This window comes from Oryzias melastigma, linkage group LG3 (genome assembly GCF_002922805.2).
Source record: "Oryzias melastigma strain HK-1 linkage group LG3, ASM292280v2, whole genome shotgun sequence".
NCBI lineage: Eukaryota > Metazoa > Chordata > Actinopteri > Beloniformes > Adrianichthyidae > Oryzias > Oryzias melastigma.
Genome location: NC_050514.1, coordinates 33,214,534 through 33,235,049, shown reverse-complemented (window position 1 = coordinate 33,235,049; position 20,516 = coordinate 33,214,534). Strand labels below are relative to the sequence as shown.

The window sequence follows — 20,516 nt, the reverse complement described above, 5'->3', positions numbered from 1 at the left end:
TAAAGCATATTTAAAATGACTAACTTTACTCCCTTAAAACCAACGTTTTCTTAAGAGTTACAAAAAAAAAGACAACTAACAACTAAATTCTTTCAATGTAGCTAAAAGTTTTGACTATTTTAAAATTTCAAATTGATTTAAAATATTGGACATTTGGGGTCCCACAGGGGTCAGCATTGGGTCCTAAATGATTCAATATCTATATAAATGTTTAACATACCCAAAATACTGACATTCATTATTTTTGCAGGTGATACGAATACATTCTACTCTAAAGTGTGGTGAATTGGGGTTCTGTGTTCTCGTTCCGTTTATTCTTTATCAGCTATTTCTTTTTGGTGCAGTGTGATTCATGTGTTGTCCTTCTTTCCCCTTCCACTCCTGGGGAGCGGGAGAGATTCCAGGCTCGTCTGTGCTCCTGTTCTGTTCCTGGCAGTGGACCTCACCTCTGGCTCATTCCTCTCTATATACCGGTATGTTGGTTTATGTATATACACATTATATTGTTATCATGGAATATTAATGTTACTACCTGGAAAATTGGATATCACTGATATGTGCTTCAGTGATATAAACATGAATAAGATATCAACAACCATATAAAGATGCTCAAAGACTGGGAACAAAAAAAAACTTTTTGAGCAAAAAAAAAGACTAAAATAAATCAGAATTTTAAAAAACAGCAGTTTTAAGATGTAAAAATTTTAATTTAGTTGGAAGTCTCATTATAATAAAAATGTTGGCATTATCCTCAGAATTTTTTGTAAACATCTATTAAAATGTGTAAGAAAATTAGACTTTTGTAAACAGAATAGCACAATTCTATTTTCAATTCATTTACTTTCTATTTCTACTACAGAAATCTTTAAAAAAAATGTAATTCTCAGAATATTTGGACATTCAGTTTTGAATTAAAGGACTTCATCCGTGGAACTTTTTTTAAAGAATATAAACACGTATGTATATGCTTGAATAAAATAATTTCTTTTTAAAATATTTCTATCAGATCACTAAGTTTAGACTTAATTGACAAAATATTCTAAAATATGAAAGACTTTAAGGAAAAGGTTTAAAAAATTATAAATGAAAAGTTGTTGATATTCAAGTTTTTTGGATTTAACACCAACATTTTCCCCTTTAGATTTGTAATTTAAAACTGGAATATTAAAAATGAATGATAATCTTTGAATATTTATTAATTTCTGCTCCGTTCCTCCACCTTCGTCTGAGGTGTTGCGTCGGTCTAAGCTGGTACTCCTCCCCGTCAGCGCCGCCCTAAAGCGGGAGCCTAAAGCGAACCAGCTGATTCATGTCATCCCTATAGCCATACGTAGCCCGGGGCAACAGCCCCCCCCAGCCACGCGAGACAGAAACACTACAAAGGCAAGAAGCCGGTCTGATGTATGTTTTTCTGTTCCCTCCCCGCTGTGCTAATTATCTCTGTTGATATAATCCATGATTCATACTCCTGATGAAGTTCCTCTGTTCTATGCTCACTAAAACATTACAGGAACTTCTCTTCATAAGTTCTATAAAAAAACTGTTTTAAATATTTTATTGGTTCCAGTGAAAAACTTTCCTCCATCAAGTGTAAATATTGAATCAGAGCCTGAAATAACAGACTGTGCTGACCAGCAGCAGACTTTTAATCAGAGGAGATGCTGTCCTCTTTTTTTTTTTTGGCACATTTCTTGTTTTTTAACCTCATCTACTGAAGTATTGATGAAGTATCTGTGACATACTTTAATCTTTCTGTTTAGACGATCGACTTTTGAAAGTCTGGCGGGAAAGAAAGACTTTTTTTCCAACTAAAGGCTTGTGTTCTGATGAAATGTTTCTTTTGTGCTTTAGTTCAAACCAGCTTTTTTTCTCCTTTTTTTCAATCATGATCTTCATCCTTTGTGAGCAGTAGCTGGATTAAAAGGCTTCTTTTTAACCCACATGTTGTTTTTCCAACTTAAAGTTAAACAGAGTAGAATGTAGAGTTTGGTGTCGGTCAGTCTGACCTTTGATTGAACACAAAATGTTAGAGACAATCTGTCAAAAACAGGTTTCCTTTGCCAGGAACAATGTGGAAATGTTAAAAAAAAACTGAGCGTTGGGTTGAATTTTTGTCTTTTAGGGTGTATAATTTAAGGAGTTCTGCCTGGGAAAAGGGTAAAGAAGCATAAATGTAAAACAGACGACTCTCAATTCATCACGTTATCTAAGGAACGTTAGAGAGGAATGACGCATCTTAAGGGCAGTGCAGGAGCGTCTTGAGGCTCTACAGCCTTAACCCTAGAACACTATCTCCGGGGGGGGGGGGGGTCACCCAGCCAATATCCCTGGGTAAAGTCTCATATGTCCAAAGAATGGGTGCACCAAAGGTCAAGTCTCCAGTATCATTTTTTTTTTTTTAAGATTGTTTTTCTTCTCAAATTCCTAATTTTCCGTAATTTTCAAGCTTGTTTTTAGGATCTTCCTATGTCTTTCTTTTCCACTTTGTTACATAAACCACAGTTTAAAATAAAAGGAAATTAATCTAATCATCATGTGTTATGTTTTGATCTATTTTTTCTGACAAAAGCATTTAATTGTGTATATTAGATCAGGTAAAAATTACCAAGCAAGTGTTTTAGGGTTAAGGGATGTCATGAAAATGGAACGCACCATTTTTCTGCGTGTGGTAAGTGTATTGTGAAGTATTTGTAAGGATAATGAAAGTTTACCCACACTTAGACTACAAATGCCACCACGCGACAACGTAAATGCTAGTTTTTCAGGTGGTCGTGCAGATTTGTAATTGAGAGGCACACCACATGTCAAAAACCATAGAGGGTTTAAGAATAAAATGTAATTTTACTGCGACCAGACTACATTTTTGACATTGGTCATTTAGAGGTTTCGCCTCGACAGTCCAGAGACAGCCGAGTGGCAAAAAGTAAGCAGCGAGATAATTCACGGAAAGGAGAGTCTTCCAGGTTCCCAAAAATCGTCTGATGATCGTTCGATTTCACAACACATTCTTATACCCAAGTCGCCACATTTTGATGTTTGGTTAAAGACCATCCACGTCAGAAACTGAGGTTTTGGTTGACCCCAACTCGTCGTTTTTTGACCTGCTGGCAGTTCCAATTAAACCTTAACCCGGTACCGGATGTGGATCAGTACCGGTTCCGGATGCGGACCAGGCTAGAGTTTGGCCAGGGGTCTGTAACCTTTTTAGTTAAAAGAGCCATTTTGGCCAGTTTCTTCCTGACCATAACTGAGAAAGAGCCCCTTTTAACATTTAAAAATATGCTTTTTTATGCTTTTGTAACTATTAAGCCATTTATTTATAAAATGTAGCTTTGAAATATTTACAAAACAGTAATATTTTCTATTTACTACAAATGTAACTTCTTTTATTTTGACAGCAGCTTGTTCAAGTTCCTTTCAAAATAAAATACTCCCTGATTTAAATAAGATCCTCCCGATGCAGCAGATTTACTTGAAATAAAAATGTGAGACAGTCAAACATGGGAATGTGTTATCATTATGTGTGGTGAGGCATTATTACTTTTCTTTTTTTATGATCAAATATAAACGTTGGTGTTGAATCCAATTATCAAAAAAATGTCTCTTAAATGTAAATCCATGTAAATTAGTATTCAGATTACACATTTACTATATTAGTACTCAGCTGTCTGAAATGCTAAAAACCTAAACTAAATAAAATATATTAACCAAAACTATAAAAAATATAATTTATTCAATTTGTTTGTATTTCTCAGAGAGCCACAATGGAAGGACGACAGAGCCGCATGTGGCTCCAGAGCCTCAGGTTGCAGACTATCGGGTCAGTGTACTGGTACCGGACGCGTCCCAAGGTTTGGTCAGTGTCCGGTACCACAAACGGCTGGAGCCCTGATTTAATTGTATCAGCCAGCAGGGCCTGGCTTCATTAAATTCACCCACATGGAACGGTGGGCGGAGCTTCAGGAATCGAGTCGTTTTACTTCCAGGTAGGAAAAAACTCACAAAAAACAACTAATATTTTATGAATAATTAGTTTTTTAGTGTTCCAGAGGTAATATATGACCGTATATGTGGATAAAGTTCACTCTGAAAGGTTTAAGAAAATCATGGAAAAAGTAGAAATGACATTAAAAAAAACAGATTTTCAGAGCAGGAGACTTTCAGACCATGTCAGACACCAAGAACTATGAGAAAGATTTTATTTTTCAAACCCAAAATACATGAATGCATTTTAAAAACCAACTGGAACTGTTCCCTTCCTCATTGACTTTTACGTCCGATAAAATCTCTGCAATGAAAAGCAATTACGCTCGTGTGACTGACAGGCTTTGCCGGCGAAGAACAAGTTTCAGATTGTCGCCACTGCAGGCGGCTCTGCAGAGTCCGACTCCAAATTGCATTAGGAGAGTCGCAACAATGCGGCGGGCAGCAGGAAGGAAAGCCAATTAGCCGTCTGACAGGAGCGGTTAGGACTAATTAAAAAATGTATGTGAGGGAAGATGTGTAGGACGAGGGGAGCTGTGGACAGCTCTCACATTAATGCACGTTAAAGCCGGTCGGCTCGCTTGTCTCGCCGCGGCGTGGCCGCAACCTTTTCAAACGTCCAACAAACTCGCCGCTCCTGTCACCTCTCGCCTCAGCATTTACCTCGCCGGTGACACCATCCAGCTCGACGCCGACTTCCTCCTCATTCAGACGAGTCGACGGTCTCACTGTCCCACCAAACTGAGAGGATGAACGCCGCAAAAGTTTCATGATTTATTGTCATTAACCGGCTGAACGAGACAGTCAGTCCGTCCGTATCTCCAAATCAAATCTGTTTGCAGATTCTCTCCAGAAAGACACAGTTAATCACATCTGAGAGACGATTTCAACTGGAAGCATTATTAATATTCAGGCTGTTCAAATCCTATTAATCTGAGCTCAATCTGCACCATGAAATCCAAAGATCTGACACAACTCAAGGGAGATGCTTTTCCTCACTTCTCATTTAAATCTGGGTCTATTTTTGCCTTTTTGGGGTTTTTTTGTAGCTAAATCTCAGCATCCGCTCCACCAGGTTAACCTCCCCGCTGAAGGTGCCCAAACTTACACCAAATTGATAACATCCCATTAAAGCGCCCGCCTTCTGACGACTCTGTACGAGTAAATCCATCCAGCCAGAAAGCAGCGGCACACCAAGAGAGGAAAATCAATATTCATTTACTGTCAACTTGTCCCCTTTCAACACAAGCTCCGAGTCTGGCAGATTTATGAGAAGAAATTGTTTCAAGAGGCAGCTTCTTTTTTTTGAGTGCCAATCTGTCTTTGAATGGCCAGAAGTTTGGTGGGGGGGTGAAACAGACCCTGAAAAAGAGACTGTTGCTTCTGCAGAGCTAATTGGTCGACCTGCTGGTACTGACAAGTCAGCGACCTGTCCAGAGTGTATCCCACCTTCTCCCAACAGTAACCGGGACAATCTCCGGCAACTCATGGCTGCTCACATTGAGCAGCCATGTTGGATTTGTTTTTTTTTTACCCTTTGATGGAGTCACTGAGAACGTCACGTGTCCAAAGCTGTCGGGACGCCATGCCTGAGGCCTAAATTGCGCCACAGGACCTCAGATTGCGTCTGTACACAGACTTAACAATGAAACTTGACGCCCCTGCCGTGTAAACTGCGTCCGGTGTGAATACAGCATAAGACATTTCTCCTCTTTTAAAGGGTAACCAAACCCTAAATCAACAGTTTTTTGATAAATTAAAGTAAAATGGTTTAATTGTTGAAAATAGCCATCGGTGTGCTGCCCCCTACAGGTTGAAATGAGTAATTAAAGTTGAATTTTGTGATTGGTCAAACAATGTAAGTTTCAGAAGCCTGACCTCCTTCTTGCTGTACAGAAGTTCACAGGATGTACAGAAAAAATTGAATACTGTCTGTGAGGACGCCGTCTCTGAATCAATAACCTGCGCGAGGGACAAAAACAGAGTCCAACAACCGCCGGAGCGAATAACCTGCACATGTGAAGAGCAGCGCTGCTCGGTTCACAGGGAGGAGTCTCTCCTCTCTGCTTTGTGCCGCTCCGGCCGGCTGAGCTGAGCGTGAAGAAGCGGCAGCAGCCGGCTCCGTGGGGAGGAGAGCGGGAAAAGCTGGAGGTCACGGTGTACAAGATGAATCTGCTCTGTGGAAAGTCCCTCCAGAGGGCCAACACAGAAATGGAGAATGTGATCAGAGTGCCTGACAGTGTGTGTCTTTTCTGTGAGCCAAAAAAAGGATTATGTGTTTATTTGTTTACAGAGTCTCTGAGGTCCCGGCTGTCTTTGGAGAAGTTTCTTCTCTTTTCATCTCTGCCAGCTCCATTTAACCCGTCTTACCCTCTTCAGGATATGACTTACTGAACCCAGAAAACATCACCTAGTTCACGTGAGTCAAAGTCAAGGCCCGGGGGCCGGATCCGGCCCTCCAGATATTTTTATTTTGTTATTATTGACCCGATGTTATCTTGTGCTCATTTCTAACTTGTATAATTTTGACCAAATATATTTTTATGGAGAGTAAAATGTTGAAAGTGTTTTGAGGTTTAAGTTTATTTATTCTGTAATAATTATTCGTCCTGTTTTTATTATTCATAATTTATTAATAGGTTACGGCTTCAAAGTTTTAAAAATTGGGATTCTGCTAGCTTTTTGGACTATTTTGACATTTACTAAGATTTTTTAAGCTATTTTGGAGTTAAGCTAATTTTTCAACAGCATGCTAGCTTTTTTTTGGCTAATTTAGACTTTTTACAGTTTTATGATATTTTGAAGTATATATATATATATATATATTATATATTATAAGTTATATTAAAAGTTTTTATATTTTTTATATATATTTTTTAGCTGCTTTGGCTAACGTAATTTTTTTTGTTTTGTTTTTTAGGCTAATTTGGTATTTTGCTAATATTTTATTTGGCTATGAGCTTCAGTTTTTCAGCAATTAGCTTTAGCACTTTTAGCTATCAATTTCAGCATCTTCAGCGGCCAAATTCAGCTTCCAGCATTCACACCAGCATTATCTCAGGTAATGCTATATATCTAGTTCATAATTATGTTAAAAAATTACGGTTTTAAGGTTTTAAAAATGTCGTTTTAGAGTGTTCAATAAATGTTTATCCTGTTCATTCCGTGACCTAAGGTGTGTTTTGGATTTTGGCCCCTTGTGTGATTGAGTTTGACCCCCCTGATCTAGATGAACAAGTATTTAACCATTTTGGCAAACATTCCGACTAATTATAGTAACTTGGTTTATTAGCTGAAGAAAATCCTGCAGATTTATGTGAAACTCTGTCCTGCTTCAAAGTGTGATGATGCTCTGGGAGGTCGGCCGATGAACATCCAAGGTGCCTCCAGCAATTCAGATGATCCTAACTGTGTGTGTGTGTGTGATGGGATTTCCCATCAGAAAATCAATATCCAAGCTGCCCTGCAATAAGATCTTTGTCATGTGATCATGGTATGGATTTTTACCCCATCAAACTCTAATTCTGTTCACTGCAGCTCCTATGAACCTGATCTCTCACCACTTATTCTTCCAAAAGCTCTTCGTCCCTTTACCTTAAGTCATCATCGATATGCAGATCACCAGAATCCTCTCTGAATGCTGTTTTATCATCACTCCCTGGTCTTTCTTTCTGCATCTATCTTGAAACTCATAAAAGTGTCTTTGTTTTATGGAGTCAAATCAGGATTATCTTCAGTGAACAAAACATTGTAATTTTGAAAAAGAATGCAAAAAAAAAACTTAAAAACATGTATCCAGTGATCAAACAGGAAGTACCCGCCGTTTCCCACAGGCCAAAATCCCATAGACTTCAATAGAGAAATAAACAGCTGTTACTCAGTCATTCTATGGATCAGAATAGCAGTTCTTGCTCCGATAACCTTTTTTAACAGACTGTTTTTTCCGGAGTACAAATCACAGATTTTTTCATGGTTTAGCCAGGGGTGCGACTTATACTCGGCAGCAACTTCATATTTTTTTTCTGCAGTGTAAGTAAGTCAAGGAAAAATGGGCCAATCAAATTCCTCAATAAAAGTGGGTGGAGCCTGTTGTCCCAAAGTCAACCGTACAAAATGTTTGATTGACAGATTCAATGTAGCTCGTTTTCAGCGAAAGGGGTGTGGCCTCCCAACAAACTCACTCCGGATTGGTGAGAGTGGTTGCCATAGAAACGATGACTCGGACGAGTCAGACCACTGATTACTGACCATTTCTGGTTCCAAAATTGTGGCACACGTGTCAACAGGCGTGTTTGAGATCATGCTGATCATTGCAGTGCATGTTGGGTAATTTTTGCTCTGACGCCACATGTCAACCATCATGAAAATATTGGAGGAAACGGGCGGATGCAAGGCGGCTATCGAGGCGAGTGAAGCTGGAAATCTGGCACTGCGCTGGCTGCAAGCTGCCTTGATGACTACAAAACAATGCATTGTGGGAAACGGTGTCCTGACAGTTCTTGTACATGATGCTGATCAGAAATCATTGGCGGTAAATAAAGGAAATCTGTGTATTTTTTTAACTCTTTCTGGAAAGTAGTGAATCGCTAATGAAAAAATAAACAATATTTCAAATTATCTTTTTATACGTGTTTTATTTTTGCCGTTAAATGTTAATTTTATTTACATCTCTGTGCCAGTGCACATTAAATTAACCCCCCCCCCCAAAAAAAAAAAAAAAAATTAACCCAGCATCTTTTGTCTCCTGACAGATGTCAATAATAATATAAAAGACGAAATAGTAAAGATCATACTAAAGGGGAGAAGAGGCATTTTAAAATTCAACCACATGTTAAGAACACCAACTCGATGCTCTCGTTCAGTCCCGCTGTCCTACCACCACATAAAACGAGGATCATTTCTGAAAATGAAAAGTCTGAAATTCATTTGAGGACTAAAGTGGAGAGGAAGAAAAACAAAACAACAAAATAGGAGCTTATAGTTATGTTTTAAAGTTTTCAGATTCTCTGCAAAAATTACATATATTTGTGTTCAAATTTCTTTTTTCACATTTTCTTTATTTCTTTCAAATTTACAATATGTACTTTTGAGTTTAAAAATGTTCTCAAAATTTAATTATTTGATCTAAATTACAATCTTTATAGACTTTATGCTGATTCTGTCTTAATCCAATAAAATTTCCACATAAAAAACCAAAACTACGAGTTGACCGATCAAAGCTGTGATAAAACCCTCAGATGGAACATTTCGATGAACTCAAAGAAAACTCCCGCTGGTAAACGTAGAAGAACAGACATGTCTCTGTTCATATCCAACAACAAAACTGTTTCCAACTTTTTAAAATTAAATGATAAAAATCAAGACGGATTAAAAGTAACAGTAAAAAATAGATGAGAATTTTAAGAAATGACGTTATCTTCTGCTGATATGAACTGATACAGGTGAGTGGGGTTTTATTAAAGAATAATTAGATTTAACAGCAGCTTTCCTTTATTAACCTGTCTTACGTTTCACCCCGGAGGATTTGTCCTTTGTGGAAGATCAAGAGGAATGAAAAGGTAAAGGTGACAAAAATGTCACAATGATTGAATTAGAGTTTTACCAATTGATGAAGTCCTTTAAATTAAAGTATAAATGTTATTTTTAATCAAAAACCAGCTCGTTTGTTGTAATGACAGTGATGTTTGATGAATTGCAGCTTTTTCCTGAACTTGAATCCATATAAAGTTTTATTTTGTTTGGAGCAGAATGTCAAAGTAAATCCTTTAAATGAACAAAGATCAAATAAAACTCCTCAAAACATCACAAACATAAAACATTTAAAATATCTGTAGGAGGGATTCTTTTCATACTTCAATTAAAACAAATATTTTCCACCAAATATTTGTTTTTACTGTTGCTGACAAGAAACCACAAATCTGAAGGTTGGTTTTCTTTCTAAAACAAAGTGACGTTTATTTTATTCTACATTAAATATTAAAAATCAAAAAGGAAATTCACAAATTTCAATTTTTATACTTTAATCATTTCAAAATTCCTTTTAAAGTCTCACTCCGATCAACTTTTGACCCATTTTCAAAGCATCCCCGCAGTTTTTCCTATTTATAATTATGTTGTTTTCAGCCGAAATCAAAAAAGTCGATTTCTACGACATAGTTTCTGCAGAGCAGCAGTTCTTTAGAGGACAATTGGAGTGGGGTAGCCCCGCCCCCCTTCCCCTCCCCTTTAATGAGAGTCCGGCAGTGGATTTTTGGTCCACCCTGCATATTCTCTGCATTAGAAATAAGTCATTTTTACATCTACAGTTTCTGTCTGCTCCTAAATACATATTAATGCTGTTTTAAGGTTAATTTTATTTCTATATGTTTGATTCCATTTTTACTATTAACTCTTAACATTTTTATCCTTCTCTCATTATCAAAAGGATCAAAAGTTTGTTTTTGAAACCTATCCGGAAATAAAGCTTCACAAGATGCTCAACCCGAGCACGACTCCGATTAAAAGACAACTTTAGTGTTTTATAATAATTAGAGGGCTGCACGGTGGTGCAGTGGTTAGCGCTCTTGCCTCACAGCGAGAAGGCCCCGGTTCGAATCCCGGCTGGGACCTTTCTGTGTGGAGTTTGCATGTTCTCCCCGTGCATGCGTGGGTTTTCATCAGGGACTCCGGCTTCCTCCCACCGTCCAAAAACATGCTTCGTAGGTTAATTGGTGACTCTAAATTGCCCCTAGGTGTGAATGTGAGAGTGAATGTGTGTGTGATTGAGGCCCTGTGACAGACTGGCGACCTGTCCGGGGAGAAGCCCGCCTTCGCCCATCAGTTGCCAGGATAGGCTCCGGCACCCCGCGACCCTGGAAGGGACGGAGCGGCCAAGAAGATGGATGGATGGATAATAATTAGAAACATAAATATACAATTTATTCTCATCATTTAACATTTACGGCTTTTTCACAGTAAATTTACAACTTTTACGTAGTAAACTTGTAAGAAAAAAGTCATAACTCAAAAATATACAATTTTATTCTCATAATTTCACATTTACGACTCTTTCCTCATAAATCCAATAGATTAGAGTCATAAATTTGTGAGAAAAAAAGTCCTAACTTTAGCCTATGACTTTAAAAATCATAAATATACAATTTTGTTCACATAATTTAACTGTTATGACTATTTTCTCATAAATTTACTGTATTTAGAGTGATATATTTGTCAGAAAAAAGGTCATAAGTTTAGCCTATGACTCTTAAAGTGATAAATATACTATTTTATTCTCATAATTTAACTGTTATGAATTTATTTCTCATAAATTTACGAGATTTAGTTATAATTTGAAAAAACATGTTTTGTTTGTAAACTGGCTCTAATACTCCGTTGTACAGAACAAATTTAAACCTTTTTGTCCTCTATAAATATGTTCTCTTATTGTGAAGGTTTGTTTGTGTTTCTTCTGATCTTGATTTAATTGGTAGAAAAGTCGTTTCGACTTCTCTTTCTGAACATTTTAATTATGTCAATTTGATATATTTTTAGTTTCTATTCTTTCTGTTGAGCCATGTTTGGCTTAAAAAGAGAAAAATTGCTGCTTTTAGTAAGACCATGCTAAAACTAAACGCTTGTTTTAGTGCGATCGCCTTAAAGAAAACTCAATAAATCAGCGTAGAGAACGTCTGTATCCCAGAATCCTCCATCTGGTAAAGATACGGCTCACGGGATATCAGCTGTGCTCTCCTCAAACTGCAGCTGTGTTATCCACACATCCAGACCACACCCAGGGACATTTGGAGAATGTAAGAAAGTTTCAGCAGATGCAGGACAAATCATGAGGGTTTTTCTGAAGGTTTTCAACCAAATGTGCTCATCAACAAACTCACATTTGAAGGAAACTTGCAAGAAATATTTATTACAGCTCCAGGAAATCTCCAGCAAGCGCACGGCCGTGAGTCACATATGGAAACCGGTAATTTATGCAGCATGGGTGCAAAACCACGCAAGCGCCGATGTCTTCGGAGGGTTCTGCAGCGACCTCATTGATCTGGGAGGTTTGGAGATGTGCGGTTTGGACATTGATTTCAAGAAAATATAACATAAGAAGCTGTGAAAACTGAGCAGAGAGCGGAGTTGTCTCAGAATAACGTCAGCACTTCTGTTCTGTCCAAAGCATGTTTAACAGAGCTCCAGATCAATTATGCACCAGTGTGGTATGGAGCGTGGAAGAGTAAAAAATAACCCTAAATAAATAAAGTTTTCTCTCTTTTCCTGACTGAGGGGGATAAAGAGGAGGGTGAGGAACGCGGACTTTAAAAGAAAACTATTTTCAATTTTTCAGCAGGAGCAAAGAGGGACTTTAGTTTTGGAGGCAAGTTCTGGTTCCTGAAGAGATTCAATGTTAGAACCAGAACAATCATGCAGAGCACCAACAGTAAAACTGTAGAAGGTACAGTTACAGGAAAAAGCTGCACTTCATGAATTTCTTCACTGCTAAACCCAATTTATTTGTTGGCACACATAATTTTTCGCCTTTTTAGATCTGTGGCACTTTTTTATTTTACATTTTTTTCATAAAAATCATTTAAATGAGTAAAATTAAAGTGGATCTATGTGTTAGATCTCTAAGAAAGAATTGTAACAGGGAGGATTCTTTTGTTGCACGCTCCTATATTGTTGCATCTCAAAATGTTCCCGTTTGTGTGCAGATTCGCTCTGCTTCACCTTCAAAATCTGCTTGTGAACTCAGGAAAAATCCTGGAATGAATGAAAATGTGAAGCTACATTTTCTCCAAGTCGATCTCGCCGCAGCGCAAACCTTTCGTCTTTGAGACATCTTGATAGTTTTCACACACAGTCGAACCTGATTTCCCATTTGGGTTGTATTTGTGGTGTCCACCCCCCCACCCCCCTCCACACTTTGTCATTTGCATAGAAGAAGCAGAGTTTGCATCACAAATAAACGGACGTGTCTGTGGAATAGCAAAGAGGAGATGTAGTCTTTAAACACCCACGCTTGAGTTTTTGGCGTTTTTAACATTGTAACTCTTGAAGCAGACGAAACAACTTTTGAAAAAGATCTTATTTGTCAAGTTCACAAGCTTCCTGCTGTGCTCTATTCCGATACATCCACTTGCAGACGACTAGATCCATGAACGTCTTCGTCTTTTTGAGCTGGTCAAACTGTACAGTTGGATAGTTCCAATATTGTTCGCCGTTTTTGTTGCGCTGCTAAAATAAGGTTAGGGGTGTGAAGGGCTGTAAGCCAGCAGGAAAGTGGGTAAACCAGGCATGTCCAAAGTCCGGCTCCTTTCATAAAATCAATCATCTGCGGGCTCAAGCATTTTCTAGTAACAGTGTGCACGACTTCTTGATTGTGATTGGCTAAATTGGGTCTTAAGCTGTTGTGAATATGCTTTTGTGACCTTTTTGTAACATTTTCTACTAAAGTTTTTGCAATAAAAGATCTTTGTAAAAAGAATGAAGTTGTATTATCTTATTCAAATAAAAAATATAGCATCTGAAAATTTCATATAATAAAAAATATTGTTGAAACCAGTTTAAATATGGTTTATGTTTTACAATTATGTAGGGATTACAGCGTCATTAATGATGTTCTAACAACAGTCTTTCATAGTCTTTGTGAAATCCTTTGTATTAAATGAAGTAGAGCTGCCACAAACGATTATTTTAATAGTCGACTAACCACAGATTACTTTTTCAGATTAGTCGACTAATACAAAGTGGATGTAAAACACACATCAGTAGCTTTAAATGAACTAAAAACTAGATACATAGCATTACCTGTGATAATGGTAGTGTGAATGCTGTAAGATGAATTAGGTCGCTGAAGATGCTGAAATTGATAGCTGAAAATGCTGAAGATGATAGCCAGCTAAAATATTAGTTAAATGCCAAATTAGTTTAAAAAACTGAAAAAAGCTGAAGTTAGCCAAAACAGCTAGCTTGTAGCTGAAATATTAGCTAAACTCCAAATAAACCTAACAAATGCCAAAATAGTCCAAAAGGCTAGGAGAATGTCATTATAACTTTCAACTTTACTACACTCTGACTCCATATAATATAAAGTAACGACTAATCGACTAGTAAATTAGTCGATTAGTCGTTAATTAGCTGACCAATCATGGCAGCCCTAATGTGAAGCAGCTCTCTCTTAGGACTCTCCATGCTGCCGTTTTCAGAAGCACTTTCCCTCATTTGAATTGTTTTTATCTGATTTGAAGGCATCACTTTTCACCTTCTGTGAGATCTGAGCATGGAGATGTTTCCTCTTCAGTCATCAATGTCAGCCTCAGATCTGTGGTTAAAATGCTGGAATGAACCTCAGAGGCAACAATTCCTGAACATTATCAGGAGCTGACATTGTGTCATCCAGCTCCTCTGTAGACATTTTTAGTGTAGACATTCTTGATAAGCAGATAGGTGATGGAGGTACAAAAGGAGCGAATGCAGTGCCTGTTAACAACAGAAGGTGTCATACTGATCATGCTGGAAAGCTGATTACATGAGGTCTGAACTCTGGAGAGCATCCTACAGGAGAGAATGTTGCATAAATGCATACAGGAGAAGAGAGCTCAGAGTTTCACAACACACCGTCCTCATCTTCATTCAGGACGTCTCCAGATCGTTTCTGGACTGACTGTAACTCACAGGGACTGAAGTGTATCAGGACACCTGGTAGCTGTTTCCTTCTGCTGGGTTTATTGTTGGTCATGTTCTGTTCTCAGGTTTGGGTTTTCTCAGTCTCACCAGGCTTTGTTTAAGAGTTGTCTGATTCTCACTCAGTTTGTTTGTTGAAGTTGGTTGTTTGCAGGTCATCTCATGGTTTCTTAAATAGGGTGGTCGTAGTTAAAGGTGTAAGTTCAGCTGCGATCTAAAACATTTTGACAGATTTATGAGTGCCGTTAACTACAGAAGACCAGTTGGAGGTCAGTAAACACAACTAGCACTCACACTTGAGGTGCACCATATTATTAGGTGGATTTTATGATTTAAAATAAAAAAATAAGTGGATTTTATGGTTTAAAAATATCATTGAGGGTCATTTAATTAGCTCTGATTTCTCTTTTGTTAGTTAAGTTTATGTATTTCTGTCTGAGATCCACCACAAACAGTAAAATAAACCTTTTTTTGCTACAATTGTCCTACATTGAGATGATTATATGTAAATCAAGGTGTCTTTTATTTTGAAGGAAGTCATGTGAACCTATTCATACCAGCTGATATTTAAAAAGAAATAAAAGTTTCTCTTAATTTTTCTGTTTTATTTATTATAATAGTAACATTTGCATAAATACAAAGGTGTGTGTTTGTTTTCCCTAAAGGGTAAAGTAAGAGTTCATGGCTTCTACTGGCGTGTGGTCAGTTAGAAATCAGCCCGAACGTCTCTTCAAGGGTCAAAGTCTCTTTAAGGGTCTAGTTTATTACAGTTTTCTTATCCAGCTACAAGTCAAGTTTCATGGATTCTGTCTCTTATTCTCCTTAAGTTTATTAAAAATGTTGATAACGCTACAAGAAAAGTTTGTTGCTTTGATAGTAAAGAAAGAAACTAGCTACTTAAAAAAATGTGATTTAATTAGCGGGTATTGAATCTAATGCATTGTACGGGAACACCTAAGTAAGTCACGGAAAAATAATCTTATAAAGTTCTTACAAGTGTTTTCAAGTTAAATTTAAGTCTTTTTAAAGTCATACATTTCAAAAATTAAGACAAATTTCTCAGTCTATTCTCCATTTATACATTATTTCACTTTTTATTAATTTAGTTCTATGATGAAAACTGAGCTTCTTTTCTTATTGCTCTTCTTTTTTCAAACCGGTGGTAGACATTCAGTGTATTGGTGCATAACAACTGGTTCTCCCGCTGTTTACTTGCTTCATTTTATTAAAATATTTGTGATTAAAAAATTTGAATTTTAACATGAAATGTGACAAACAGAGATGTTACCAGCAGCACCATGTTTAAGGCTCAGGTATCAAAATGTAAGACTTTTTTAAGGCTTTTTAAGGTATTGTTGTCAAATTCAAAAATTCAATGCTTTTAAGACATTTTAAGACCCTGTTTTTAGTATTTTGTATAAGTCATTATTCCACATGACGAGTGACTAATTCAGGTATAATGTCTAATACTTGTTAACTTATCATCGAAAACAAGTGGCAGTGTTTAATGTTTATTGTGGGAGTTATGTTCTATAAATGATATTTGATGGAAAACATCTTTAGTTTTTACAATATTGTAGATATTTTAAGGCTGTAAAACTCCTCCCTACACATTTTTCTGAGACAGCAACATGTTCACATTTTTTTCTCTTGTTTAAACTCTCAAAGTTCAAACCTTCATTGAAAAACATGTCCAGTTTTATACAATGAAATCACAGATCTGATCATGATCAAATATTTATGTAAATTTGCCAAACTGAACACATACGGCACAGAGAAGATTTACTGACTGTATGCAGAAAATCAACACAACGCACTGTAATAACAAAAAAAGTGCAAAATTGCACTTAAAAAAATCCACAAAACATTAAGATCATGAAAGATAAACCGCAATATAGTGAAAAACAACATTATCTACTAATATATATGAAAAAATTAAGACAATCCAAACATTTATTATGTAAATCAAGATGACATTAATTTTTGTATTGTGTTTTTAAGCAGACCCTTAGACTTCACACTAATCTGTTATTACTCAGGAAACAAAGTAATGACTGGTAACTATTTATTTGTACCCGCCTGAAGCTGTTCTCTTATTTTACCAATAAGTGATTAACTATTAGGCAGTTTTTCATTTGTTTCTCACTGGCTAAACAGCATTTTGTAGCTTATTCTAAAGTACATAATGAACACTACAAAAATTGAATCTTATTCTCTCAAGAAAAATCCTCTTTTTCTGTCTTATCGAGAAAGTTTTTCAATCGCAGAACAATCTCAGCTTAAGAAGCTAAGTCTTAGTGAGCAGACTTTTTTCTTAAATATGAATTTTGGTCAGATCATTTTTATTCCCCAACTGGCATTTAAAGAATATTTGTCAAATTTTACAAAATCTTGGCAGTTTTTGCAGTGAAAATGCATTTTACTTTTAAATGTATAATATATTTTAATGATTTATTCAATCTGGGCAAAATGACTTGTGCAAAATGGACTAAGACATGAAGTTATACCAACAAATGCCTCCTAAATCTCCCCTCTGAAAAACCTCCATCCTTTTTATAACCACACTGAGAGGCAGTGTTGACCTCACAGCCAGAAAGCCTCTGAAACGGGCTGTCACACAGTGGAAGTATGCGCAGAGGTCAGAGGAATCAATATTCAAAATCTTTTTTGAAATGGACATGATGTTCTGAGCAACAAAGATGAAAAGATCTGCCCATGCTGGAAAAAGCAACTGTGAGGGGAATGGAGGATTCATCGCCGCCCTTGGTCAAAGGTCACGTCCTTCTCTGTGCCGGCGGCATGAATGCTAAGAAGCTCACTCCGATTTCAGAAAAACAAGAACTGCTTCAAGACAATGTCTCCAATTATGCCACAGCTACAAATCCTCCCATGTGTACAAAAAACATACACTTTTTTATTATTTTTATTTTTCTAGTCATTCTGTCCCAGTATCTCTTAAAGAGTAAAAGTGTTTCAACCTAAAAAAAAATGTAGTGCTATCAAGGCTATCAAGGGACACATTTTTTTAAAGAGGAATCTTGATACAAAAAACTGGAAAGTTAATTTTGTGATTTTCTGACCAATTGCTGATGCTGCAACCAGTGACTCTGCCCCTCCCACATTCAGATGAAGCAGGGTTATAAGCATGTTTTATTGCAGCCAGGGTTGCCAGACTGCTTGCTAAGCATAGATTTGACCAAAAATTACCAATAAAGATGTCTATATTCGACAAAAAGTTGAACGTTGAAAAAGATCGCGGGCCGAACAGGATGAACATTTATTGAACACTCTAAAACTACATTTTTTCAACATAATTGTGAAATAGATATATAGCATTACCTGCGATAATGCTAGTGTGAAATCTGTAACCTGAATTTGGCCGCGGATGATGCTGATAGCTGAAGATGCCTAAACTGATAGCTGAAAACGCTGAAGCTGATAGCCAGCTAAAATATTAGCGAAATGTCAAATTCACCTAAAAAAAACAACAAAAAACAACTTGTAAATATTAGCCTAACTCCAAAACAGCCTAAAATAACTTTTAAAAAAGCCTAAATTAGCCAAACCAGCTAGCATGTAGCTGAAATATCAGCTGAGCTCCAAAACAGCCTAAAAAATCTCAATAAATGACAAAATAGTCCAAAAAGCTAGCAGAAGGCTAATTTTTTTAAAACTTTATAACCTTACTGTTTTAACATAATCATGAATAATAAAAAGGGAGGAATATTATTCAGAAAAAAACAACTTAAACCTTAAATAACTTTCAATATTTTAGTCTCCATAAAAATATATTTTATCAAAATTATACAAGTTAGAAATGAGCACAAGATAATAATGGGCCATTAATAACAATAAAATAAAACAATCTGGAGGGCCGGATCCGGCCCCCGGGCCTGGACTGTAACGCGTGAATCAGACAATTCACATATTTACAATTTTTTAAATGTAAAATTACAATATTTATAATTTATTCTAATGAAAATTTAACCCTTGTTACCATTTTTTCTGTTTATTTGGTCCATTTATGCACTTAGATTGTAACTTTTTCTTTATTAGTCATGAATATTTTAAATCATGGATATTTTCTACAGAGTCGGTAGGATTTACGTTTCTTTGAGCTGTAAACTGCCTGATCTGGCAACTTGTTGTTGTAATTTGATAATTTTTTCAATTGAAACAAAAAGCTCACCTGTTCCTGCTTCTTCAGACTTAAATGTATGTTTATCCAGGTGTCATATCCGGTTATTGTGTAGTACACTGTATGAAAACTTTATTTATTTATTTTTTAAGACAAGTTTTAAAAAGAACAATAGAGAAGCCACTCATGGAGTTGGCAGTGGAAGCACGTCAGCGTTTGAGCCACAAACGCAGGCAGGTTGAGCTCCTGAAGGACACAAAGTAAACAAACCGAGTCTTGTTAAGCGCGATATTGATGAATGAGGTCTGCAGCAGGATCCAAATAGCCTGACATTATACTTGCAGGGGAATTTAAATGTCATTTCATGTTACACGCTTGACCAGCTAATTAGCTAACAAGCTCACCAAGGGACAAAGGCGTGCCAATTCCCAGAGGAGGGAAGGAACACGACAAGACTTGTGTTGATGCTGGAGACATTGGCAGCAAAACAAATGCAGGAGGCCGCTTTCACACCAGCTGCATGTCTAACTGTGGTCACACCAGACCCACTGAGCGGCAGAAACCTGGAGGAACACACGTGTGAATAATGATTTTCATTTTAAAGAGTTTACAGGGGCTATATCATTCTCTTCTTAAGCCTTTCAGTCTATATATATATATAACATGTTACATTTAGCACACTAAAGAACATTTTTTTTAAATATGAGTTATTTTCCTGATCTCGTAGGTGTTTATTATTTTAAGAAGGAGGAAGCGAGCACTCCTGATTTCAAGGGACAGAGAGACCTCAGTAACATTCTTCATCTGCATCATTAAGTACACTGTTGCTGCCGTACAGTTGAGCAATACTCCAATGTTCTTTAATATATGTTTTACAAAGCATGATCAGTGACTGTAGATTAGTAACAGACATTCTTCAGGCGCGGGACTGGGGGGGATGGTACAGGGATGGGGGAAGGTTCTCCATATTCGCGGATTTGACGTATTCGCGGATACCTCTGATTCCCCTCAAGTAATATATTATATATATATGTGTGTGTATATACACATATATATGTGTATATATATATATATATATATATATATATATATATATATATATATATATATATATATATATATATAGTGTATATATAGCAGAGGTACAAAGTGGTTAAAATAAATTTCTAAAAGAATAATGGTAAAATGGCTTTTGGTTGACCAGACATGAAGGAATGAAGCAGCAGTCACTTTTAGACAAACAAAAACTTAAAGACTCATTTCAATCATCTTTTGATCTATTAAAGCAAAATAAAATAAAAAAACCTGAGTCATTTTCTGAGTTGTGAGCGAAAGTGTTGGCATGGAGTAAGCCCGCCCCTACTTCCTATCAGCCCTCTATTTAGACTCTATCCTACTAACTTACAGTATCTCACAACCCCAGCCTAACATTACCGGTGCAACAAAACTGCAATGTTGGAGCTATCCATCCATACAGTTTTAATCCAGTTTCCAGCTCAGATGAGAAAAACAAAGACATACATGGGTCTAGTTGTCTATGCATCGGAATGGAGCGGAGCAGGGAGCTTGTGGCCCACCCTGTGTATTTTCTGTAACAAAGGCAATATTTTTTAAATAGCAGTTTTTGTCTGCTCCTGATTTACAATGATTTGACAGAGAAAAAAACTCAGAAATGCAATTTGAATCTTATTTTTTTTTCTATATTTATTTTTTATTTTATTATATACAT

At 36.7% G+C, this 20,516-nt stretch overlaps 1 protein-coding gene across 4 annotated transcripts in view; it reads right to left on the bottom strand.

Annotated features, from left to right (window-relative positions):
• si:ch211-186j3.6 (neural-cadherin) overlaps positions 1-20,516 on the bottom strand; it is a 482,505-nt gene that overhangs the window by 20,436 nt on the left and 441,553 nt on the right. The gene's annotated exons all lie outside the window — the stretch shown is intronic.